This window comes from Chiloscyllium plagiosum, chromosome 9, assembly GCF_004010195.1.
Source record: "Chiloscyllium plagiosum isolate BGI_BamShark_2017 chromosome 9, ASM401019v2, whole genome shotgun sequence".
Classification (NCBI taxonomy): Eukaryota; Metazoa; Chordata; class Chondrichthyes; order Orectolobiformes; family Hemiscylliidae; genus Chiloscyllium; species Chiloscyllium plagiosum.
In genome coordinates, this window is record NC_057718.1 from 36,128,124 (window position 1) to 36,153,312 (window position 25,189).

Genomic DNA, 25,189 nt, shown 5'->3' on the forward strand with positions numbered 1-25,189 from the left:
TCACTAAGAATCCTACCGTTAACCCTGTATTCCGCATTCTTATTTGTTCTTCCAAAATGGACAACCTCACACTTGGCAGGGTTGAACTCCATCTGCCACTCCTCAGCCCAGCTCTGCATCATATCTAAGTCCCTCTGCAGCCGACAACAGCCCTCCTCACTGTCCACAACTCCACCTATCTTCGTATCATCTGCAAATTTACTGACCCATCCTTCGACTCCCTCATCTAAGTCATTAATAAACATTACGAACAGCAGAGGACCCAGAACTGATCCCTGCGGAACTCCACTTGCAACTGGGCTCCAGGCTGAATATTTACCATCTACCACCACTCTCTGACTTCGACCGGTTAGCCAGTTTTCTATCCAATTGGCCAAATTTCCCTCTATCCCATGCTTCCTGACTTTCCGCATAAGCCTACCATTTGATCAAATGCCTTACTAAAATCCATGTATACTACATCCACTGCTCTATTCTCATCCACATGCTTGGTCACCTTCTCAAAGAATTCAATCAGACTTGTAAGGCAAGACCTACCCTTCACAAATCCGTGCTGGCTGTCCCTAATCAAGCAGTGTCTTTCCAGATACTCATAAATCCTATCCCTCAGTACCCTTTCCAATACTTTACCTTCCACCGAAGTAAGACTAACTGGCCTGTAATTCCCGGGGTTATCCCTATTCCCTTTTTTGAACAGGGGCACAACATTCGCCACTCTCCAGTCAGATTTCTCCTTTATGGAAGTCTGGTGAGAATAGAATTAAGTGTAGCCTCGTGACCTCATTTCTCATTGAGTTCTTCAAGACAGGAGAAAAGGAAGCAGGAGAAGGAGGAGAAAAAAGATAAATAAGGGTATCACCAAATAATAGATGTCTGCACCACCTTGAATTTTTTTTAATTGTCAAACTTCATGAAATTTGTTTTCCTATTGCTATTGAATTATATACAACTTAAGCCATTTGTCCCATTAAATTAGTATAACAATAAAAGTTGAAGATAGTTCTAGAGATTAGGGAGTTGAGACTATTATCAGGACAAAGGTGACAGACCCAGTTTTAGTTTTGTAATCCATGATATTCATTCCTTATGTTGCCTTACCACAATTTGCACAGATGCTACTTCCATATTTACTTCCTTTCTTTCCATAGCTCTAAAATTATTAGTAATTTATCTTTCCTTGACTGTTTATGGCATTATACTCATGAAGCTATTAATAATGCCTGAGACATGGAGCTAGAATTTGCCTTCAGAATAATATGGAAGCTAACACATTTGCCTCATTATTATTTGTACAAATAATAACTTGTTATTTTATAGCACCTTGAACTTGATGAAACAAGCCAAAATATTTTACAATCATTATCAAACAAATTACAAAATCACAAAGAAATATTAAAGTAGATGACCATAAAGAGTAAGTTTTCACATTTCAAAATCTATCTTTATGGAGGAGAGAGAGGTTCAGAGATAGTCATGTTTGGTGATATATAACAGAGCTTATTACTTAGGCAACAAAGGAATGACTCCCAATGTTAGGGTATTTAAAGCTGGGAATTCACAAGTTGCCAGAATAATTGGAGCATATGGATGTTAGGGAGTTGTAAGGCTAGAGGGAATTACAATGATGGGGATTACACAGCAATTTCAAGTGAGGAGAGTTGTGTGCTTAATTTGAAAGTGTGGATATTGCTGTCTGAGATGCACCCCTTTGCATGAACTATAAGAAGACAGATCTTTCTGTCATCCTCATGCATTGAACAGTGTGAAATTGCTGTACTTGCATAGTAGACACAAATTAAGCTTGACACAGAAAATGAAGGTTTCTCTATTTCAGTCCAAATAGAGTTTTCGTTAATGTGATTAATCTTAATTATGGCAGAAGACCTCCCTGTAAATTAATAATTATAAACATGGAGTTTCAACTCTTCAAATATTTTTTTCTGGATGAAAAATAAAGAACATTTCAAAGAAAACCTTTTCTAACCATCTTGTTTCTTTTTCTCTCCCTCTTAATTCCATCTTTCTTCTCTTTGATGCCTGGGCCTGATTTGGCTTTGAATTCCCTATTCTGGCATGCCTATCCATTCAGAAAATTCACCCTGATTGTCCAGATCTCAGATGGTAATCATGCTCATAATCACTGAGACTAATTTTCTGTTCCAGATTTTTGTAATTGGACTTCAAATTACTATTGTAGGATTTAAACCTACATCTTTAGATGCTTAGCCTGGGACTCCAGATTGCTAGTCCAGTGACATTATCACTATAGTACTGTCTAACCTCAAATTATTTGTTGGCTACAATAAATTTTGAACCTGAGAAAAGAATCATGGATGCACCGTAGGCAAGCCTTATCCATTTTCAATTAATATCTTTACATGTTCACTCTCAACAGAGATACTGAAAATGAAAATGGATAGCCAGCCAATATTTCTTGCCCTGACGCTGCTGCTAACTGCAACATTATTGACTCCTGTTCGTAAAGAACCCTGAAACAGCACATCTAAGGACTTACTGCATGAGACCCAAGGCTTCTCAAAGCCCCATGATTCTCATGCATTGAAGGCGGGCTTGATAAAATATTCTGGTGTACTTTTACTTCCAAAGGCATTTTACACGTATGTGAGGAATAAGAGAATGATCAAAGAAAGAGTAGGGCCGGTCAGGGATAGCATAAGAAACTTGTGTATAGAGTCGGAGCTGGTAGGGGAAGCGCTAAATGAGTTTTTTGCTTCTGTCTTTACTAAAGAAAAGGACCTTGTTGTGAATGAAACCATTGAGGATCAGGTAAGCAGCTGGAACGGATGGAGATTGAGGAAGCTGATGTGCTGAAAATTTTGACAAACATTAAGATTGACAAGTCGCCAGGGCCAGACCAGATTTGTCCTCGGCTGCTTTGGGAAGCGAGAAATGTGATTCCTTCGCCGCTTGCGAAGATCTTTGCATCCTCGCTCTCCACTGGGACTCCACCAGGAGTCGTACCTGAGGACTAGAGGGAGGCAAATGTAATTAGTCTCTTCAAGAAAGGAAATAAGGAAATCCCCGGCAATTACAGACCAGTCAGTCTCACATCTGTCATTTGCAAGGTGTTAGAAAGGATTCTGAGGGATAGGGTTTATGACCATCTGGAAGAGCATGGCTTGATTAAATGCAGTCAGCACGGCTTTGTGAGGGGCAGGTCATGCCTCACAAATCTTATTGAGTTCTTTGAGGATGTTACTAGACATGTTGATGAGGGTCGAGCAATGGATGTGGTGTATATGGACTTCAGCAAGGCATTTGATAAGGTTCCCCATGGTAGGCTCGTTCAGAAGGTCAGGAGGAATGGAATACAGGGAAATTTAGCTGTCTGGATACAGAATTGGCTGGTCGACAGAAGACAGCGAGTGGTAGTGGAAGGAAAGTATTCTGCCTGGAGGTGAGTGGTGTTCCACAGGGCTCTGTTCTTGGGCCTCTACTCTTTGTAATTTTTATTAATGACATGGATGAGAAGATTGAAGGATGGGTTAGCAAGTTTGCTGATGACACAAAGATTGGAGGTGTCATTGACAGTATAGAGGACTGTTGTAGGCTGCAGCGGGACATTGACAGGATGCAGAGATGGGCTGAGAGGTGGCAGGTGGAGTTCAATCTGGATAAATGCGAAGTGATGCATTTCGGAAGGTCGAACTTGAAAGTTGAGTACAGGATTAAAGACAGGATTCTTGGCGATGTGGAGAAACAGCGGGGTCTTGGTGTGTAGGTACATAGATCCCTTAAAATTGCCACCCAAGTGGACAGGGTTGTTAAGAAAGCATATGGTGTTTTGGCTTTCATTAACTGGGGGATTGAGTTTAAGAGCCGTGAGAGCTTGTTGCAGCTCTATAAAACTTTGGTTAGACCACACTTGGAATACTGTGTCCAGTTCTGTTCGCCCTATTATAGGAAAGATGTGGATGCTATGGAGTGGGTTCAGAGGAGGTTTACCAGAATGCTGCCTGGAATGGAGGGCTTATCTTACGAACCAGAATGCTGCCTGGAATGGAGGGCTTATCTTACGAAGAGAGGTTGACTGAGCTCGGACTTTTCTTATTGGAAAAAAAGAGGGAAGAGAGAGGATCTAATTTGAGGTGTATAAGATAATGAGAGGCATAGATAGAGTTAATATCCAGAGACTTTTTCCCAGGGCAGAAATGGCTAACACGAGGGGTCATAGTTTTAAGCTGTTTGGCGGTAAGTATAGAGGGGATGTCAGAAGTGGGTTCTTTACGCAGAGAGTTGTGAGAGCATGGAATGCATTGCCAGCAGCAGTTTTGGAAACGAGGTCATTGGGGATATTTAAGAGACTGCTGGACAAGCATATAGTCACAGAAATTTGAGGGTTCATATGTTAGGTTTACCTTGCATGAGGATCAATGGTTGGCACAACATCATGGGCTGAAGGGCCTGTTCTGTGCTGTACTGTTCTATGTTCTATGTTCTATAATAGTTTTAATGAGACTCCCCATAAATGTAGGGGCCCACAGATATGGGATATACCTTCCATTGAGTCTGACCTCTTCCATCAAAATCTAATGTTATACATTTATTAAATTACCAAATAAAAATTACATCATGTTCCTTTGTTTTCATATTCTAATTTTGCACAAGCCAATTATCTGTATCCTCTCGATTGTGTAAGCAGTTCCCCTTCATACATCTAACTTTATTTTTGGTAATTGATAATTTACTTCTTCGATGTGGAGCTGACTTACATTTTCATAGCAGATAAATGGTAATTAATTAAGCAGTCAACTTTGTGTTAATTACTTTCATAATTTGATGTTCTGATGTAGAAAATTTATAATTTCTCTTTGATGCAGTACTTTGACTGAAGATGTGATCTTTTGAATGGATAATGTAGTTTGTACAAGTTAATAACGTTTTTCACTATAAGAATACTTCATTTCCAGACCTTATTTTCTGAATTTCTAAAGCCAACTTTTTGATATATTGCTGTGTCAAATTAAAATCAGTAAAATAATTGGAGATGGCTAAAGCATGCTATAAATCTTTCTAGCTGACTAAATGGTTGTGAAATTTGATTTTGCTTAAAAAGTGCATCATGTATTAAAATGCTTTATTTGTTTCTACATAATTTATGTGGCCAATGGTAGGGCAATGCACAATTGTCATCATCTGAGCCAAGAAAGCATATGCTTCTAAAGAATAAATTATCATCTCTCTAAACTTAAAGAATGAATAAAGTTTGTATTCATTAAGTGCATGTGTTCTCATGAGAAATCCAAATGTTTCTTTTTTACATATAATGTATTACATGAAAACAGGCCATTGGGCCCAAACAGTCTATGCTGGTGTTTATACTCTGTGAGCTTTCTCACATCCTACTTCATGTTGCCGGGGTTGGAGGGTTTGAGCTATTGCGACAGCCTGAATAGGCTGGGGCTGGTTTCCCTGGACCGTCAGAGACTGAAGGGTGACCCTATAGATATTTATAAAATCACGAGGGGTATGGATAGGGTATACAGACAGGGTCTTTTCCTTGGTGTGGGGGCGTCCAGAACTAGAGGGCATAGGTTAGGGTGAGAGGTGAAAATTTTAAATGGGATCTAAGGAGCAACCTTTTCATGCAGAGAATGGTGCATGTATGGAATGAGATGCCAGAGGAAGTGGTGGAGTCTGGTACAATTACAACAGTTAAAAGACATCTGGATGTGTATATGAATAGGAAGGGTTTAGAGGGATATGGGCCAAGTTCTGACAAATGGGACTAGATTAGGTTGGGATATCTGGTCAGCATGGACGAGTTGGACTGTTGGGTCTGTTTCTGTGCTGTACATCTCTATGACTGTATGTCAGTCCATGAAAACACTCTACTAGATTGTTTGCTCGCACAGTTGTTTTGAGCTTCCCCTAATGCATCAATGCAACTCACCATAACCATTCCATGGCAATTTCACAACCTCACCACTCTGTGTAAAGATGTTTCTCTTGAATTCTATGTTAGTCACTGTCCTTTATATTTATTTAATTTAGTTTTGAATTCACCCACAAGTGGAAACCTATTCACTATGTCTAATCCATTATTATCTTAAAAACTCTGTGCTTCAAAAAGTTACTACCATTTATTGGTTTGGAATTAAAGTGCAACTTTAATTGGCACTAAATACCATCATTAGATGTTTCTCCAGCTGCCTGGTTAGAAAAGCTGGCTTATGGCCAGACGTTTTGTACAATAATGTAAACAGACCTTTAGGGCTGAATCTTACTTTTTTTGGCTATTCGTTAGTTTTGAAAATGTGTTGCTGGAAAAGCGCAGCAGGTCAGGCAGCATCCAGGGAACAGGAGAATCGATGTTTCGGGCATAAGCCCTTCATTAGTTTTGTCAAGTTTCACAGAAGGTTTCTTGCTGCAAGGCCGAACAAGGTTACTTAACGTAGTTAACCAAACACACCTCATTAACTACCTACCCTGTCTCTATGGTGCCCTGTCATGTTATTCTAGCCCCATCTTACTGCATGCCACTCCCAGGATAACTCACTATTTGCCCCTGTACCCCCAAACCAGACTGGACCCTATGGAGACACAGGGCTGACCAGGACCTACTCCTTGGTCTGAAGAGACAGGACCTCTGACCAAGATCTCCATGACTGGCTGCCTGACTGTGGCCAATCTCCTGGTCCTGACTGATATCAGAGGCTGCCCTTGACAAATACGATGCCAAGACACACCCACCCCTCCTGAAACATGGGGTGCTTCCATAGACTTCAGTAAGGACTACCCTCTTGAGACAGTGAGACTTGCTTACTGGACATGCATTGTACTTGCCAGGTAAGCTGCTGGCACATAGAATCATAGAGGTATACAGCACGGAAACAGACCCTTAGGTCCAATTTGTCCATGTCAACCAGATATCTTAAACTCATCTAGTCCCACTTGCCAGCATTTGGGCCACATCCCTCTAAACCCTTCTAATTTATATACCCATCCAGATGCATTTTAAATGTTGTAATTGTACCCACTTCCATGACCTCTTCAGGCAGCTCATTCCATACAAGCACCACACTCTGCATGAAAAAGTTGCCCCTCAGGGCCCTTTTAAACTGTCATCCATCACACTCCATGGCTCCTATAAATTCCTTATTGCCTCTAACTGCTACTCCAACAGATCTGATAGGATTTGCAACCAAACACACTTCCTGCAGGCAAAGTCTTCAAGAACATCAAAATGCTTCCTGATCTCCCACATTTGATAAGAAGAGTACATCACTTTATAAAAACCACCTGCTCCTTTACCAATCTTCAGATCCAGAAAATACTTAAAAACAAGCACAACAGACTTTGTTCAAAAACGTAGTGTTAGCACAGTCTTACTGCTCAAAAAACCTTCCGAGGATAACTTAATAACTATCTTTTCTATTAAAAAATCAATCAAGGGACAGATCTTAGTAAAACATAAAATAACCCCTTACCTTACTCACTGTGAGAGTGTAGGTATGAGTTTGATGAGTGATACCCTCTTGACTGAACACTGCTGACCAGCAAGCCAAGCTGACTGCTTGTTGGACTGCAGTAATTGGAACAGCAAGCCAAAGTGTAGATGCTGCAACCATGCAGATAGGTGCCAAGCGAGCGAGTGCTAAGAAAGGAGATGAGCAGCCATGAGATAGAGCTTGGTCCAATCCATGAGCTGGGTGCTTGGCCGTGTATACAAAAAGCCTTTCAGTGCTTTTCACCAATGACCACAGTCTGTGCTTCCTATGTGGTATGAAGATCCTGAGAACTTGATTAATATTGGATACTGGGTTGATTCGGTTGTCACTGCAAGATATGTGTGCAGGAGGATTTCCTGACACAGCATGTTGAAGGTCCAACAAGAGGGAAGGCCACACTGGATCTGGTGCTTGGTGATGAACCAGGACAGGTGTTTGCTTTAGTTGTAGGTGAGCACTTTGGACAGAGTGACCATAATTCAGTTACATTTAGTTTAGCGATGGAAAGGGATAGGTACATGCCACAGGACAAGAGTTGTCGATGGGGCAAGGACAATTATAATGCGATTAGGCAAGACTTAGAAAACACAGAATGGGGTAGAAAAATGCAGGGGGTTAGAAAAAGGCCCTTCGGCCCAACAAGTCCACACCAACCCTCCAAAGAGTAACCCACCAAGACACATTTCCCTCTGACTAATGCACCTAACTCTCCGGGCAATTTAGAATGGCCAATTCACCTGACCTGCACATCTTTGGACTGGGAGGAAACCAGAGCACCTGGAGGAAACCCACATAGACACGGGCAGAATATGCAAACTCCACACAGACAGTCACCCAAGGCTGGAATTGAACCTTGGTCCCTGGCTCTGTGAGGCAGCAATGTTAACCACTGAGCCACCATGCCGCCCACAGGTTGGGGACAATTGAAATGTGGAGCTGGTTTAAGGAATAGATATTGCACGTCCTTGATAGGTATGTCCCTGCCAGGCAGGGAGGAAGTGATAAGGTAAGGGAACCGTGGTTTACTACAGAAGTTGGATCTCTTATTAAGCAGAAGAAGGAGGCTTACGTGACGATGAGACAAGATTGTTCAGGTGAGGCAATGGAGAGTTACAGATTAACTAGGAAGGATTGAAAGAGAGGTGGCAGGTGGGACTAGATTAGATTGGGATATCTGGTCAGCATGAACGGGTTGGACCAAAGGGTCTATTTCCATGCTGTACATCTCTATGACATGAGCAGTCTTTAGCAGGTCGAATAAAGAAGAACCCTAAAGCTTTCTACAGGTATGTGAGGAATAAAAGGATGACTAGGGTAAGAATAGGGCAAGTCACAGACAGAAGTGGGAAGTTGTGTGTGGACCCTGAGGAGATTGGAGAGGTGCTAAACGAATATTTCCCATCAGTATTCAGTCACGAATATCGAGGGTCAAAGGGCCTGTTCTGCATTGTATTGTTCTATATTGTTGTGTGGTGACCAACACGGAGGCTGATTGCAGTGAGCTGAAGCTGCCAGGTACCCACTCTGATTGCCATGTCGAGAATTCTAGTTTGCTCAGTTGATAAGATGGGACATTGTGTTTTCATGAGGTAAAGTGTGCAGTTAATAATGTGGTTAATAAACAATGATTCCCCTAATCTCAACTCACTGCTGCCCTGTGACAATCGTGCCTCAATGAATGAAACTTGCATAAAAAATGCCACAAGCTGTTCCCCAACATTGAGGTCGGCCTCACTGGATTTGTTGTGCGATTCTGCCACCACTCTCATCATAACACACATTGTTCTATCCTAAGTAGTTGATACTTCTTCCCTACATTGGTTTTCAAACACCACATACATTTTAATTCCTTTGACCAGTCTGTTGCTGTCATTCACAATCAATTATTTCATTTCTCATCACAGCTATAAATTGAGAGGTGATAAAATGGATTGGTAGTATTGACTAAACACGACAGCTGGTTTTAAACATTCGTTGTCACCCGATGCCAATCAAAAGCGAATTTGTTAATCAAGGGAAGACAATTATGCGAAACATCTGCAAATTAATGCAAAAGGACCTGGATAAAATAATAGGAGTCAAGATGTGCAACTCTTCTTTCTGTTAAAGTTGATTTTCAGACAAAACAGGCCTATGCCTAATAGCTGACAAATTTATCAATGTCAGCTATTTTACATTATCACCCAAGTTCAAATTACTATTCCTGAATTAGAATAATGGTCTCAGACTGTATTGTGGGAGATGGCCTACAATTCCTGAAGTATGCCCAGTTTTACATTGTGAAAGACAGTTTTTGGCTTTGTTGAGAAAAGCAGCAAATTCACTGCAGAAAATACATTTTAATACCATGCTACTGAAACTTTTCAATGATTCAAAGCTGAATCTGGTCCTTCCAGGATTTCTTGCCAGCTACATTTGAACAGATATTAGAGAAGCAAATCTGCACCCAGCTTCCTTCTGTCAAGTGGCATTTCTGGGGGATTTTCCAGTCTGTTCTGAGTAATTAGCCCAGTGTGTCTTTGGCTAGCTGTGCAAAACCCATGCCAGCAGGAAGCTACATAAACCCTGCTAAAACTTTATCAGAGACTTTAAAAAGTAGTGTCCAAAAGCAGTTGATTCCAAATGTTTTGCCAAAATACTACATCCTAAAATATCCCCCAAGAGCTTAAAATTAAACTTGTTGTCTTTTTATCTGTCCCTTCCCGAGCTCTTTTACTTTGTTTGCATTGTACAGAGCTGGAGAGTCTCAGAGCCAAGCAACATGGAAACAGACTGGGTCTAACTCGTCCATGCCAGCCAGATTTCCCAAACCAAACTAGTCCTATTTGCATACATTTGGCCCATATCCCTCTAAACCTTTACAATTCATGTACCGTGTCTAAATGCTTTTTAAATATTGTACCTGCATTTACCACTTCCTTTCACAGCTCATTCTACATGTGAAACACCCCCATGTGATAAAGTCCCTTAGGTCCCTTTTAAATCTTTTGTCACGGACCCGACCAGACCCCCTCAAAATATTTTAAGAAGGTAGCCCAGGTACTAACTTTTTCATGTTTTAAAGGTAGCTGTGAAGTGCATGTTCTAGATGTGATGCAACAGGTCAAACTACTTGATATTAAATAAAACACATTTAGTTAAACACTGTAGTTAAATTACAAACAAAAGAAGAGGAATTTTGAATAAATTAACCATTGGAAAATTTAACTGAATAATAGACACAGTACCTATTACTGATGAAATATTCCAATATAGTAACACCCCAGAAATACACCCCTTGGCAACAAAGGTAAATGCAGGCACAGATTCTTATATGTACTTCTCTCATCCAGGAGGAAACAATATCGAGAGATTTCAGAGAAAGTAGCAGCTAAGAATCACATTTACTGAAGCTTCCAACCCTCCTGGGAGCCAAAAAAGATTCTGACTGTTACAGTTAAAAAAACCCTATAAAGCCTGATCTATGAGACACGCCTCCTCTACCCCCCCCCCCCCCTCCATTGTTACAACCATTTTTTTTAAAACTTAAAGGCCTCCTAAGTTATTTACTTAAGCTGTTTTAAAGTAACCAGTTCAGCACCTCTGCTTTTACAGCCTCTCTTCAACAAAAGCCCAAGGCAAAATAACATTTTTAAAGTAACAACATTGTCACATTTTCTCATCTCAACTGAAAACAAAATCCTTCTAAGTTTGAACTCCCCAACCCTTGGGAAAAGACTTTTGCTATTCACCTAATCTAACCAAATCAATGATTTTATAAATCTGTCTCAACCTCTTACGTTCCAGTGAAAACAGTTGTAGCTTATCCAGCCTCTCTTTCCTTCCATCAAATGCCTATGAAGCCCCTAATAAACATGAGTAGGATATTCAGATCAGTTAAAAAAAAACATTCTCAGGATTTGGGACTGATGGGAGCATTTTGGTCCATGCATTATCATTGGCAGAGTGGGAGCTATCATTGCAGCTCCACTGAATCAATATTTATCAATATTCAATGTTACTAATATCTAATTTATATTCATATGTTTTATAGATTTGTAACTCTTTTAGGAAATTGTATTTACAAATGTAGATATGGAAACTTGTAAAATTATGGAAATATGGCAAAGGTAGGAATGGGAAAAAAGTGGGTTTGGGAAGCTGGCAAACATTCCCAAGATAATTACAATTCAGAGAGTGGTCAGAGTTTACTTAAAGAAGTTAGATTTGGATGTGTGAAAACACGATACAGCAGATGGTCTTCTTTTAGCTTCTCAATACCACCAGCGACTCTGGGAGGTTATATTTGTCCCGGTTAGTGATTTATATTAGTTTCCCGACAGTGTGGAAACAATCCCTTTAGCCCAATAAGTCCACACCGACCCTCCGAAGAGCAACCCACCCAGACTCATTCCCCTACATTTACCCCTAACACTACAGGCAATTTAGCATGGCCAATTCACCTGACCTGCACATCTTTGGACTGTGGGAGGAAACTGGAGCACCCGGAGGAAACCCACACAGACACAGGGAGAATGTGCAAACTCCACACAGACAGTTGCCCGAGGATGGGAATTGAACCTGTGTCCCTGGCGTTGTTAGGCAGCAGTGCTAACCACTGTTCCACCGTGCTGCGATATTATTAATCATAATATTATTTATTATATTATTTATATAATTCCTCAATATCAAAGGAAGCATTGGCATCATTTTATAAACAAAGGAAGGTATTAAAGTATCGATATTCATTTTAGATAAAGTGAAGTTTTGGACAGTTGAGGTAAGTCATTTTAAGTTCTATTTGGAAACATCGTAGGTATGCCATGTTGCTATCCAAGTAATTATGCAAGGAGGTACCCTTTAGTTTTGAGGTTTATCTGCATGTTTTCTTACAAAAATAGGCAATTGCCGTCAGCTTTGGAGAAGATTTCAGGCAAGCAGAAGAAACAACCTGCCACTAACAAAGAGCTATCTGAAACCAAGGGTGTTTTCTGATTTGGATTTATAATAATGCAAGAGTACAGAGACCCTTTCTTGAACAGAAAGGTCCACAATTGTGAGATTCTGAAGGAGAGTTGGAGAGTTTGTTTAACAGAATCTAAAGAAATTTCTTGCCTAGAAGGAAGACTGAGGAGGATCAAAGTGATCTCTGAAAAGCTTTGCCCCAGGAGAAGCTAAGGTCGTCATAAGATTTTGGAAAAAGTACACTATAGGGAGTGTTCTGTTGAGATGTTCTAGTTTAAAGAATATGAGTTTACAAAATTGCATCAGTAGAACTTGTTTTTTGCCGAACTCTTGTATAGTGTTTAAAAATGTGGCAAAATTCATACCGTTAACGACTGGCAGTTTAGATTTCTTTTTAAGAGTTACTGGTACCCATTAAGATTCTAAATAGGCGAGTGCACAAAATGTGATGACCTCATTCTCTGCCCTTTCCTCATGTGCCCCCTGAAATCCACAAACTCTAGTTTATAAACATGAATCAGAATATGAGGCTTGATTCCACTATCAGCTGAAGGTAGTGTTTACATGTTGTTGCTGCTGCAGAATCAGATCACGAATTAATGATATTGTTCTTTGGTCTCTTAGGCATTGGTTGAATCCAGCTCAGACAGTTATCTGGATTGAATCCATCCTTCAGAAGCAAAAACACATTGGCCTGAATATTTCCCATGTTGCAGTTAAGTGTGATGGTGGATAAGTTTCTTTGCATCCATGGCTCACAGTGAATTTTCTCGTGCAATCTTCTGCTTTTCACCTTATTCATGATAAAATTAGGATCTTGGGCATGCTTCTAGCAGATTCACATAGCTGATAAAATGGAAATACAAAACCTTTCACCATTTATATCTCTGGCACTTCATTTATTAAAACCTAGCTGCACACTTCAGACACTACAAGCTATATAAAAAAATAAAATCCCTCACAGTGTGGTGTTTGAGTCCAACAGAAAGCAAAGTTCACTCCCCAATTCGAGGACAGGACCAGGAGGTGCTGGTGAACAGGGCAGTAGAGAAGAGAGCAGTCTTTTCTCCAGCTGACTAATGGGGAGGCCAAATCAGTGCTGCGACCAGAGTGAAAGGTGACGTCCTAGAGTGCAGAAAGAAGGTCAATGATCTCAGGAGTGCTCTCCAGGGGTCAGTTACCATTCTCCCTGCTACGTCACACTCACAGGAACCACCACTCACTCTAAATCTGCCATTGTATACACGTCTATTCAAGGCTCTTGAACCACAGTTCTCGGTATTGCATTCACCATGTTCATTCTCACCCAGCTTATCTGCCCAAACTATTCACCCATTCTGCACCTGAGCTTCCTATATATTCACTGGGATCATCTCACCATCTCCCCTGCTTCTGCATAGCCACTGACTGTTAATCCATCCTTTTCTAGCATACTTAATGACACCCTTTTCTCCCATTGCAGGAAAAACCAGCCCACAATCAGGATAACATTACATTACATTACATTACAGTGTGGAAACAGGCCCTTCGGCCCAACAAGTCCACACCGACCCGCCGAAGCGAAACCCACCCATACCCCTACATTTACCCCTTATTTAATACTACGGGCAATTTAGCGTGGCCAATTCACCTGACCTGCACATCTTTGGACTGTGGGAGGAAACCGGAGCACCCGGAGGAAACCCACGCAGACACGGGGAGAACGTGCAAACTCCACACAGTCAGTCGCCTAAGAGACTCAAGACCAGTAAGGGTGATGGTGGACTTCAGTTTTGTCAATCCCAGTGAGGTGGAAGTATTGGATCTAGCTGCGGATGAGCAGAAATGCTCAGGTAGTGATGGGCTAGTACTAATGGGCAGCTTCATGGTGCTGAGCTGCTTTCCCATTACCACTAGCACTAACCCATTCTTAATCTGCACAAACCTTTGTGCATCTTCTTCAACAAATTTTCTCTCATTCCTCATGACCCCAGTGAATCTCCACAAAGAGGCCCTCAGAGGCCCCTTTATCCTTGAGGAGGAAGCCAGTGAATCTGAGGATACCCCAGAAAGGCCTCCCCCAGAACCCTGCATCAGGTCAAAGGCTTTCACCTCAGAAGGCAATGTTTCTGGCTTCGACTCGGGTGAATAATCTCATGAGTGCATCACTGACCTGTCTCTGCTGAAGCTGGACGAGGCAATACCCCAGATCTCTGGAACTCAAAGTCTACTGGAGACCAGACACCTGCTTTGCCCCAGGCAGATGTACTCCTGCTTTCAGCCATTAATGACTTAGTGAAAGAGCAGAAATAGCCCCATTATCATCAGACAACATTGCCAGAGGCGTGCAGTAGGCTGCAACAAAGGACAGAGGAACCCACCCATGTTTTCAGTGTTGTCCTGGTTTCAGCAAGCACATGCCTGCCTGCCTGATGATTGCCATGGGTAAGTGTCTGCCAGATATATACATGGACCTACATTCCATCGCATTTGCCATGGATGCTCAGGATCAATGGCGAGGTAAGAGTTGGGAGCAAGGAACTTTGATCTCACTCTGGTTTCCCCATCCTCTCAGGCTGGTGCAAGCAGGCACCCAAAGGGAGGAGGAACAACAAACAGGATGACCAGAAGCTTCTTCTTGGCTTACTCAAGAAGTACCTGCTCCCTTCACCTCCACCTGTACTGTGATGTGAAAGCCTTCAGCAGAACAAGCCAAAGAGGGTGAACCTTTAGCTGGGCAGAGACCTCAGTGGGCCTAAGTCCCATTAGGCCCAAGCCTTCCAAGTCAGGAGGCCCAACAAAAGAGCACTGTCCTCTACCTGTGCTGTAGAAGATGGACCTGCACTTCAATGTAGTGAGAGCTGGGGAGGAAGCAGACTTATTGAAGGTCATTGTAAATAACCTATTACTTTTGTTAATATATTTTCACTTGCATTGTTGCATTGTCTGCTGTCATATATGTTTTGCTATCGGATCTGGTTAAGTCACACCCACATTAGAGATAAGCAGTCGCTTCAGACATCCCAATCATAAATGGAACTGTAATCTTTAAGCATTACTCAACTCTTACAAGTTGCCAACTCAGATAACCTCACATCAGGAGTCCTTGAAATGTGCTGTTGAGGCCTGCAGCTAAGACATTGCACTTTAATGTGGGCAACACTAAACATTTTCTATGACCTGATCTACGTGCAACAATCCACATCTGACAGTACAGAATCAGTGATGATTCCACAAATCTCAACAGAGAAAATTTGTTTGATGTATCAGCTTTTCAAGTGTGAACATTGCCATTCAAGGTTGGGAGGTGGATGTTGTGGAGCTCACAAGTCCACTGTCTCTCAGAGAGATCTGTACAAAATACCTCTTCTTGTAGGTTCAACACTATCAGAGAGAATGTTCAAGCACTCCAAGGCAATTTAACAGTCTATGGACCTCTGAAACATTGAAGAACTACCAATGATGAAAGGGTCAAAAGGTGATTCCTCAGAATTCCTGTTAACCTGGTGTCTATCACTAGGGATGTCACTACACAACACTTGGATATCAGATCCTCACTGATGCCTTAAGAGCTACCTAACATTAGCAGCATGCAATATTACTGCAGTGTCTTACTGCTCTCTTTTCCCTGAAGGTCATATGACCAGGTATTATATGGATGCTTTAAAGTGGAGCCACCTGAAGATACCTTGATTTCAATCACTTGGGTAAGGGCATTTATTCAGCAACACAAACCGTTGATGACTGCAAGAATAACAAGGTGCACAGAAATAAAATTTGTTCATGCCCTTTGCACTGATTAGGGGCGACTTGCCAGATTAATGGAAAATGAAACAAAGTCTGAGCTTGCTCATTTATTTTGAAAGCAGGGGGCTCTGAGGTTGACTGTAGCCTCTCAGGTTCTGTGATACATTGCTTTGTTTTGCTGCTCTCCTGAACAGCCCTCCTTGTGAGTGTTCTGATCCTACGCCACATATTCATTCTCAGAGGACTGCTGTCAAACCATCATATTGTCTGCATCCAGGACTTACCTGCTTTGTCAGCTCCAGTTGCGAAGGGCACAGAATACCACAATGATGGCCTATACTGAAAGACCCCACTGGAATAGCCCAGGCATCAAAACATTCCCTTAAAGAGGCCTACGGTCTCCCCACTGTGGCTGTCTTGTCATTACTGAGGGTTTCTTAAAAGGTATCTTGAGCCCTTAGCTCCCATCAGCCATCTCTGTATATGCTGAGATCCCAGGAAGGAGGCAGTTCCCAGAGTGTAGGAGTGATGGCAGAGTCCAGGATACCTCACACAGACCTTCTACACTTGGCATCAATGGTCTCATACAATTTGAACATTTGTGGAGAGAAAGGCTTTTCTGTTTAGAGCACTGCATGTTTGTGGTCATGTGGGTGTAGGTGATAGCACCCTGTACCAGGAGAAAAGAGGAGGACACCAATGCCTGGGATGTTTGACCCTTGTTGTCACAGAAGGAGGATAAGAAGAGGTCTGTTCTGGAGCAAAAGAGATCAATAACATGCCAGGAAGCATTTGTGTGTCAACAGCTGGGAGGTGCCACCCCTCCCCCAGTACTGTCTTGTAATCAGCCCCTAGCATAAACCTTAGGCCAGCAATGACTTTGATGGCCATTGAGATGAGATTGCCACCAGGCCCTTCGATTTCACATTCACCTCCAGCAGGGCTCAAAGTTCAGTAATGATGGGGCAGGACAACCTTAATCAACTCTTGCAATGGTTTCTAGACAGTTGTGGAAACCGGCAGCAGGCCTGTAGATTCCGGACCTTGTCATTCAGCTGTTGCTTCCCACTCTGAATGCTGTGCGCTAGCTGCTGGAGGTTGCATTTCTTGTGGGCTTATTGATGGTATTGTAATCACCGTTTCTTTCTGCATGATCATTGCTGAATCAACGAGGCCCCAATGACTCCACTGATGGTGTTTTCTGTTTGAGGTCCGTGAGCAGATAATCTGTGGGTAATATTAGAAAGATAATGCAATTTTACTAAAGCAACTCCTGAGCCCTCAGATCCGTTATAGTGGAGCCTCGTGTTTTGCTGTTGCTTGGTGTGATATGGGGGCTCTATAAGAGATCAATGTCATGCGTCAATAAGGAGCTTTTTCAAATTGTATGCAAATGAAGGATTTTGCCAGTAAGCCACCATGCAAACTCATCCCCAAACCTTGCCAGGGAAAAGGCTCCCTTCCACACCACATGTCTCGCCCTGGCACACTTACAGTTCAGAATCTGGCAGCTGCAAGCTGTTTTCTTCCAAAACTTGCTATGGAAAGTGGGTGGGAGTTGGGAACTTCAGATTCCATTTTTAAGTACCTTGTTCTCATGAAACTTGTTAGCTCACAGGACAAGGAGGCATTTGGCGTGGACATGTAATGCTCATGCCTGCTTGAGGCCTTAATATTTAATCTGCATTCTTGGAGAACAACTAACCTGCTGAAAGATTACAAATTGAAAGCAGATGAGTAGCGTTACTCAATCATTGGAGGAGTACTGCAATTGCCTCCAGTAAGGGCTCAAAATCAAAGTTTTTTTCACTCTATACCCAGAAAATGTAAAGTAAGGTGAGTAAATTGTCAATCCAACTTTAAGACTCTATAACTGTATGAGTCTAAGACAATCTTTTTTTCTTTCTCTCTGATTCTTATGACTGGATACTATTGCATACTTATCTCATACTTTAATGAAAGGCATCCAATGTTATTACTGGGATGAGACAATCTGCTTGAAAAGTGTGGCACTGGAAAAGCACAGCAGGTCAGGCAGCATCCGAGGAGCAAGAGAGTCAATGATTCGGGCTTAAGCCTTTCATCAGGAACTCATGATCAGGAATTCATTCCTAATGAAGGGCTTATGCCCGAAACGTTGACTCTCCTGCTCCTCGGATGCTGCCTGACCTGCTGTGCTTTTCCAGCGCCACACTTTTTGACTCTGACTCTCCAGCATCTGCAGTTCTCACATTCTCTCTGTCCACAATTTGCTGACTAGATTCACTGATTTTCTAAAATTTACTGCTTTATCTTTTTTACCATTTCATGTTTCATTTGTGCCTAGTTTGTTTGTTCAGCATCCCAGGTAGCTCACTGAACATGACATCAACAATTATAAAATAGCTTACTCCAGTTATATTGCATTTCTCTTTAGTAATCCCAATGTGCTTTCATCATCAAACCTAAAGCAAGTTGTACTTTTAAGTTCCTTAATCATTTGACAACTCTCTACTTAGTAATCAAGGTAACATTTTCGCCAATCTGTTCCAAACATTTTTAAATTGCAAACACAATCTGTTCTCATTGTTAAAGGAATCATAGACTGATACTGGACTAACACTATTTTTGATCTGTTTGGTTTCTTTCAAATTTATCATTATCTTCACCTCCAACCTCAAGTCTCTTTGTTACGTGTGATTTAAAAAAATGCTACCTCTCTATTTTGAGCAATTCATTGCAGAAGCAATACTTCAAGTCATCTCTTCACTGTTCTGAGGGCATTCTGGGCTTTCATTCATCCATTAGTGCTGTTCTGATTTTGTTTTCTGTTGTAATAGACAGATCTCTTAAAGGTTATTTCAACACCATTCAGCTTTTGATAATTCCTTTGTATTGACACCTTAAACCAGTGTCTTAATCATTTCAAAATCTGGCAATCATTGAGGACTCTTTGTATTACCACAGAATGTTTAATTTCTTCTTCGAAGGCTGGAGAAATTACTTTTCCCAAGGAAAATTTTCAAAGCTACAAAAATCTATCCAGCAAGTTCTTCACCTTTAAGATCTGAATGTGAACCCATGGCTGAGAAAGACACCTTAGTGCAACTTAAATGCTAGCATTGATCCAGAGATGACTAACTTGAATTTGTCGATCTTTTGTGGTATTTTTTAAAGTGCATAATAATTTCTTCCAACTTGTTACAACACAGAGACAGCTAGCAAACCAAATCTACCTTTCCATATTTGCAACATAGTAAAATTAAAACCTTCAAAGACCTCAAAATTGATCCCAATGGATCCTAACCAGACTTTTGAATAACCAATCCTGGAGTTCGTGAATAAACAATTCTAGATATTGGCTGGTAATTTTAAAAGGAGAAAGTGAGGACTGCAGATGCTGGAGATCAGAGCTGAAAATGTGTTGCTGGAAAAACGCAGGTCAGGCAGCATCCAAGCAGCAGGAGAATTGACATTTCGGGCATGAGCCCTTCTTCAGGAATGAGGAGAGTGTGCCAAGCAGGCTAAGATAAAAGGTAGGGAGGAGGGACTTGGGGGAGGGGCGTTGGAAATGCGATAGGTGGAAGGAGGTTAAGGTGAGGGTGATAGGCCGGAGTGGGGGTGGGGGCGGAGAGGTTAGGAAGAAGATTGCAGGTCAGGAAGGTGGTGCTGAGTTCGAGGGTTTTGACTGAGACAAGGTGGGGGGAGGGGAAATGAGGAAACTGGAGAAATCGGACTTCATCCCTTGTGGTTGGAGGGTTCCTAGGCAGAAGATGAGGCGCTCTTCCGCCTTTTAATTTTAAAAAGAGACTTAGCCATTTATTAACATTACAGTAACTTCAGCAGAGTAAAGTTAAACAAAGTAATTTAATTGGTCTTTGTTATAAACCCATATGGACAAAAAAAAGAAAATAACAAGATTCAGCAGATTACTTAAATGCTTTTCATGATGCATTGTTCCACAGACATAGATGATGGTTTTTTGGTTGATTTTCTCAAGGTGTTGATCAGGGTCACCTTTACAGTTCACTCAGATAAAGGCAGTAATAAATATAATTTAGTTTCCTATTATCTGAGCTACCAAACTCTCGGCCCACCCTGAGAGACTGATCTTCTCCTCTGGGAGAGTCCAGTTACTGGTTCAACATTTATTTGAGCATTTCCTTCAGCATATGGTAGTTTCCAGATTTGTTGAAACCATTTCCCAAGTACCAACCTCATTAATAACCAACCTCTCACCTTGGTGTCTCATCTCCTAAACAGTGTTACAGATTTACCCTATATATTCGTGCTATGACAATTAATAGCCACTACCCATTTCTTTGTAACGTTAAATAAAGACAGTCACAAACTCAACAACGTGATTAACTGGCACTAACAAATTCCACTTTTTTCTTTAATTTCAATCTTTTGGTAACAATCTTTCCAAAACTAATCAAATAAATAAAAGATGCTTTTTTAAATCTTCTGTCATACATAACAATATAACCAACCAATAACAGATTCCATTTTCTTGTTCCTATTTCAAAAAGAATCAACTTGTAGAAATAATAATTAAGGAATTAAAGAAACAAATCATCATCCATTTGCTTATAACACAATATTCCAGGTTTTTGTCATAATACAGAACATCCATCTTTGAGGACATCTAACAATGTCTTAGGCCAAGCAGATCTCTGTGTAAAACAGTCTGACAACTTGGGACTTGATTCCAACTCTTTTTATTTTGTAAAACTCTTTTCTTTCTAACATTTCCTTCACAAAGCAAGATTAAGTCTCACCCTTCTCTCTGTGACATCCTTTGTCAAAGAAATATTGCTCCAGAGGAGTCAATAAGCACATAACATTCTATAGGGTTTTTTTCACCAAAACACCCCTTATATAAAGTTTTATTCACAATTTTAGACAAGTACACCATTCCTGCATATTTCTTCGACCAAAGCTAGTGTTTCAGCTACTAAGGTACTTTTAACGATTCTTTCTATTTCCTTATCTTCCCAGGCCAATTGATAAAATTGATGATTCTTTCGAAGAAAGAACATGATTAATCCTGTGAAGAGATGTTGTTGGTTTGACATTAGAGGGCATCCAATGGTGTGTAGAAATTGGAGGATGTCAACTTGAGTGTTGTGACCCAATAAGCACAGGGGACACCTATTGAAGATATTTTGCCTTTTTAGCTTTTACACAAGCGGTGAACCCTGCTCAACTGGTCATCCACCAAACAGATACATGTCATTCAGGCAGAGATGGAATGAAGTCAGTAACTGGTCATTAATTGACCTCTTGGGTCCTCTATATGCCCAAGGGTGGGAGATTGGCTGATGCCTTATTTGCACCCCTGTAATATGAGGAAAGACTTGGCAGCATAGGTAAGAGCAGAGGGTTGGTCACCTGCTTTATTTTACATGTCACCCTCCACCCCACCTTCAAACACACTGAAATCACCCTGAAAAAGCTAATTGACAAACGTTTCAGTTGAAGCTATACAACTTTTTCTGCTCTTCCAGTGTCATGACTTATGAGCATTTGCAAATTCCAGAACTTGCAGGTTTCCATGACTACCTAAAATGAATTTTGCAAAACATTATTAAATGTGTAAATATGTATGTATTGCTTCTTTAACTGCAAGAAAGAAAATGTCCTCTGAAATGATTGCAATCAATGCCAAGCTGTTCAAAATATACAGATGTTTGCTTCAGTAAAGTGGAAGTGGAATTGCAAGAGTAATTGATGAATATACAAAGACTGACAGTCAATTCTACACCAAGTACTAAAAATGGATTAAGTTAAGCAACAATCCACAGCTTCGCACTAACTTAGAGGGGAATCATCACCTTTTGCTGTGGATCAATCAATTCTAAAAAGAACAAATATCATTGAGACCAAACTATGAATGAGTCAGATCACATCTGTTCACGATACCAAAAAATGCAGTTTATGAAGTAAACTGAAGATTATTCCTGTTGTAAACACATTTTGAATTTCTAAATGCACTTAATTCTGTCAATGGAAGAGAAACTCACTTCTGTTAGCGAAATACTTTTTTAAGAAGAGGTTTGATGTGCATCTGCAATATACATGAACCTGGCGGGTGACTCTTTTCCCTAAACTTCCCCAGAGCTAGATATACCATTCACCAGCAGAAGGTGGTACATGAAAATATCCTGGGCGAGTTAATTAGTAAATGAATAGCTATTAAGTGTTGGTGTAAGTAGTGATGTGGTTTGCAAGAAAAATAACAACAACTCAATGTCGTTAACTTAATAAAAACACCCCAAGCTACTTACAAGTGATTGTTAAATAAACTACAAACAGAAAAGTGCTGGAAACACAGCTTCTGTAGTAAGACAAACTGTCTTCCTCTCCAAAGACACTGTCAGATTTGTGGAGTATTTTGTTTTCATTTCAGAGTTCCAGCATCTGCAGTATTCTGCTTTTGGAAAGTTTGCCATCAACCTTAAAGAGATATTATGCTGAATCTTATGTATTTTTTGACTAAACTTGAATTGTTTCGAGTTTTCTGGAGGGATTTCTGCCACAAGGTATTGCAACGTTTCTTGCTGTTGTCTTACTAATGCCCCAATCACTACCTATCCAAGGATTGTGGCGATTCTTGTCTGATTCCATTTTCCATTCCCATCATGCCATGCACCATTCCGAGACCACCTCCTGATTTCCTAGAATTCACTGCCACCCTTGAACCTGCACCATATTGAAAAGCCCGTTGTGCACGCAGACAATTTGTTGGTCTCGAGTTGCCCTGAATGGTTTCTGACATTTGTCGTAGCGTGGCAGATACCCTACAGTCACCGTCCTAGAGGTGCTGCTCGAGAGGTTGGTGCAGACACTGGGCTTCCTCTTCTCCCAGGACCAGCAGTGGAGGCCTTGGCACCAGACTGTTCCTGCCTGCTGTGAGGTTGCATCCCAGGTTAAAGCAGTCTTGGCCATGTGGAGAACTAACCAGGATGTGTAGGAAGAAAGTTAATCATCCAGCCTAAGTGCTCCATTCACTGTCACTCAACCCAACCATCAACATCACTAACCATGCACGCCCTCTGTGCTGCCTAATCGCTCACTCACTCAGGACACCTCCGTGCCTGCATTAAAAGTAATGGCAACTCACTGCTGTCAAATGAGACACTCACTTTGCTGCTTGTCAAAAGCAGAAAATGTGGAGAGAAATGCTCCCCAAATCAGCCTCACTAGACTTTTTGTTCAATTGTGCCACTCTGTTCACCACAGCCCACATGGCTCAGATCTCTGTCAGATTGCACTCAATGGATATGATGTTTGGAAAGGATTAGGTTTTAAGATTGATTAAAGAAAGGGGGGGAGGGGGAAGAGAGAGGCACAAAGATAGTTTTCAGAAGGGATTCCAGAGCTTCGGCCACAGGCAGCTGAAAACCTGTCCGTGGCGGTGAGGGTAAAATCTAGGATCTTTAAGAAACCAAGCCTGAGAGAGTACAGTGGTATTGGAAGTCTGTAGGGCTGCAGGACTAGAGAGGGACTAAACTATGAAGGGATTTGAAAATGAGAATATGAAGTTTTAAACCAAGGTACTTCTGGACTGGGAACGAATGCAGGTCAGTAAGCACAGTGTGAAGGAGAAGAGGGTTGTGTATGAGCAAGGATATAGACAACTGAGCTTTGGATGTTCGTTTACAGAGGGCTCAAGTTGTAAGCAGCTTAACTCCAGAAAATTACAGTATCGGTGTAACTTTTTAAAGGCATTCGTCAGATTCCAATTTTGGAACCTTTCACATTCAGTTCTGTTTAAATTTCTCCATGGTGTCAATAGTCCATGTTGGCAATGCAAGTAGCACCAGACAGGACAAGTAGCCAGAAGAGGCGTGGGGAAAATCAGTGACTTCCTTGAAGAGGGACCTTACTGCCTCCTTGAACAAAGTACAAGGAAAATAGTCACAATCTTCAGTGGCAGTGCTCCTTCATGCCTGGCCAGTCAATGACTCCATTTAGATGGTACTAGTGCTCTTAACTAACTCTCTCATGGCCAGAACAGCAGAGGGATTCAGGCCAAAATTGCAATGACCTCACCAGGGATGGCAAGGTAAAGTTTTCACTGGAAGTTGCCTTACTAATTTTCCATCCTGAACATGACCATTCCCTTCACTGTATTAAAGCAGTACTCATGATACTAGCACTTCATGCTGCAGTGCATCATCTAACTCCTTGTCTTTACTGGAACTGCAGGCATTCATCCTAAAAAAAAAGCATTTTTTCAACTCCCAAGATAGCTTCCTTTCAGCTAATGTTCACAGCCATCGCGTCAGTTCTCCCATCACACTCAATGCACATTCGCAACTTCCAGACTATGTGTTATTTACTTATACTAGGATGAAGCCTGAATGCAAAGCAGTGACAGGTCACTGATAGAGGTACCCTTACACTCGGACCTTCGTTCAAATGGTAAGCAGGTTGTCCTCTTCATAGGGATGCATGTCAGTGCAGCTGTCACAGAGATAGCAGCATCATTCTGACAGGCCAGTGTCCAACTTAAAGGGATTTTGACAGTTGATAGTAAGGAAGACCTGGAATAGCAGCTGTGAGGCAATATTACACTCAAGAGGGATGTATCTGTTATGAAAGAGTAGTGCATTGTATAATTTGGGCGAAATTGTTCCTTTGTAAATGAACAAAATTCTTGTTTGAAATATACAGTACAGTTGTCTGATATTTTGCTCTATCAGGAATGTGAGCACTCAGTTGATGTGATATTGTTTACTCACCAAAGTGAACAACTTCTTGACAAAGTCAAGTTGGATTAAAGAGGTTTGCTGCGATCTGTAGTTGAGTGAGTCAAAGAAGGTAAGACTGACGTGCTGCTGCAGTGGTCAATCAGTCAATGCAGACATCCTGTTGAACTTGCTTTCTGAAGCCCTTTCCATGTTCAGTGAGGACACATCTTAGTTTGCATGATAGATGAAGAGGATAGTTACAGAATGATGCTCCTGTCTATTCACATACATAAGTGGCTGCTTGATTGGAGCTTTTGGTGCCTTATGTATATGACAGAAATCACAGTATGAAGATGAAGAGGATGTGTT

General features: G+C 41.3%; 1 long non-coding RNA gene across 1 annotated transcript in view; it reads left to right on the top strand.

Annotated features, from left to right (window-relative positions):
* Positions 1–25,189, top strand: part of LOC122552776 — a 99,936-nt gene that overhangs the window by 52,882 nt on the left and 21,865 nt on the right. The window lies entirely within an intron of this gene.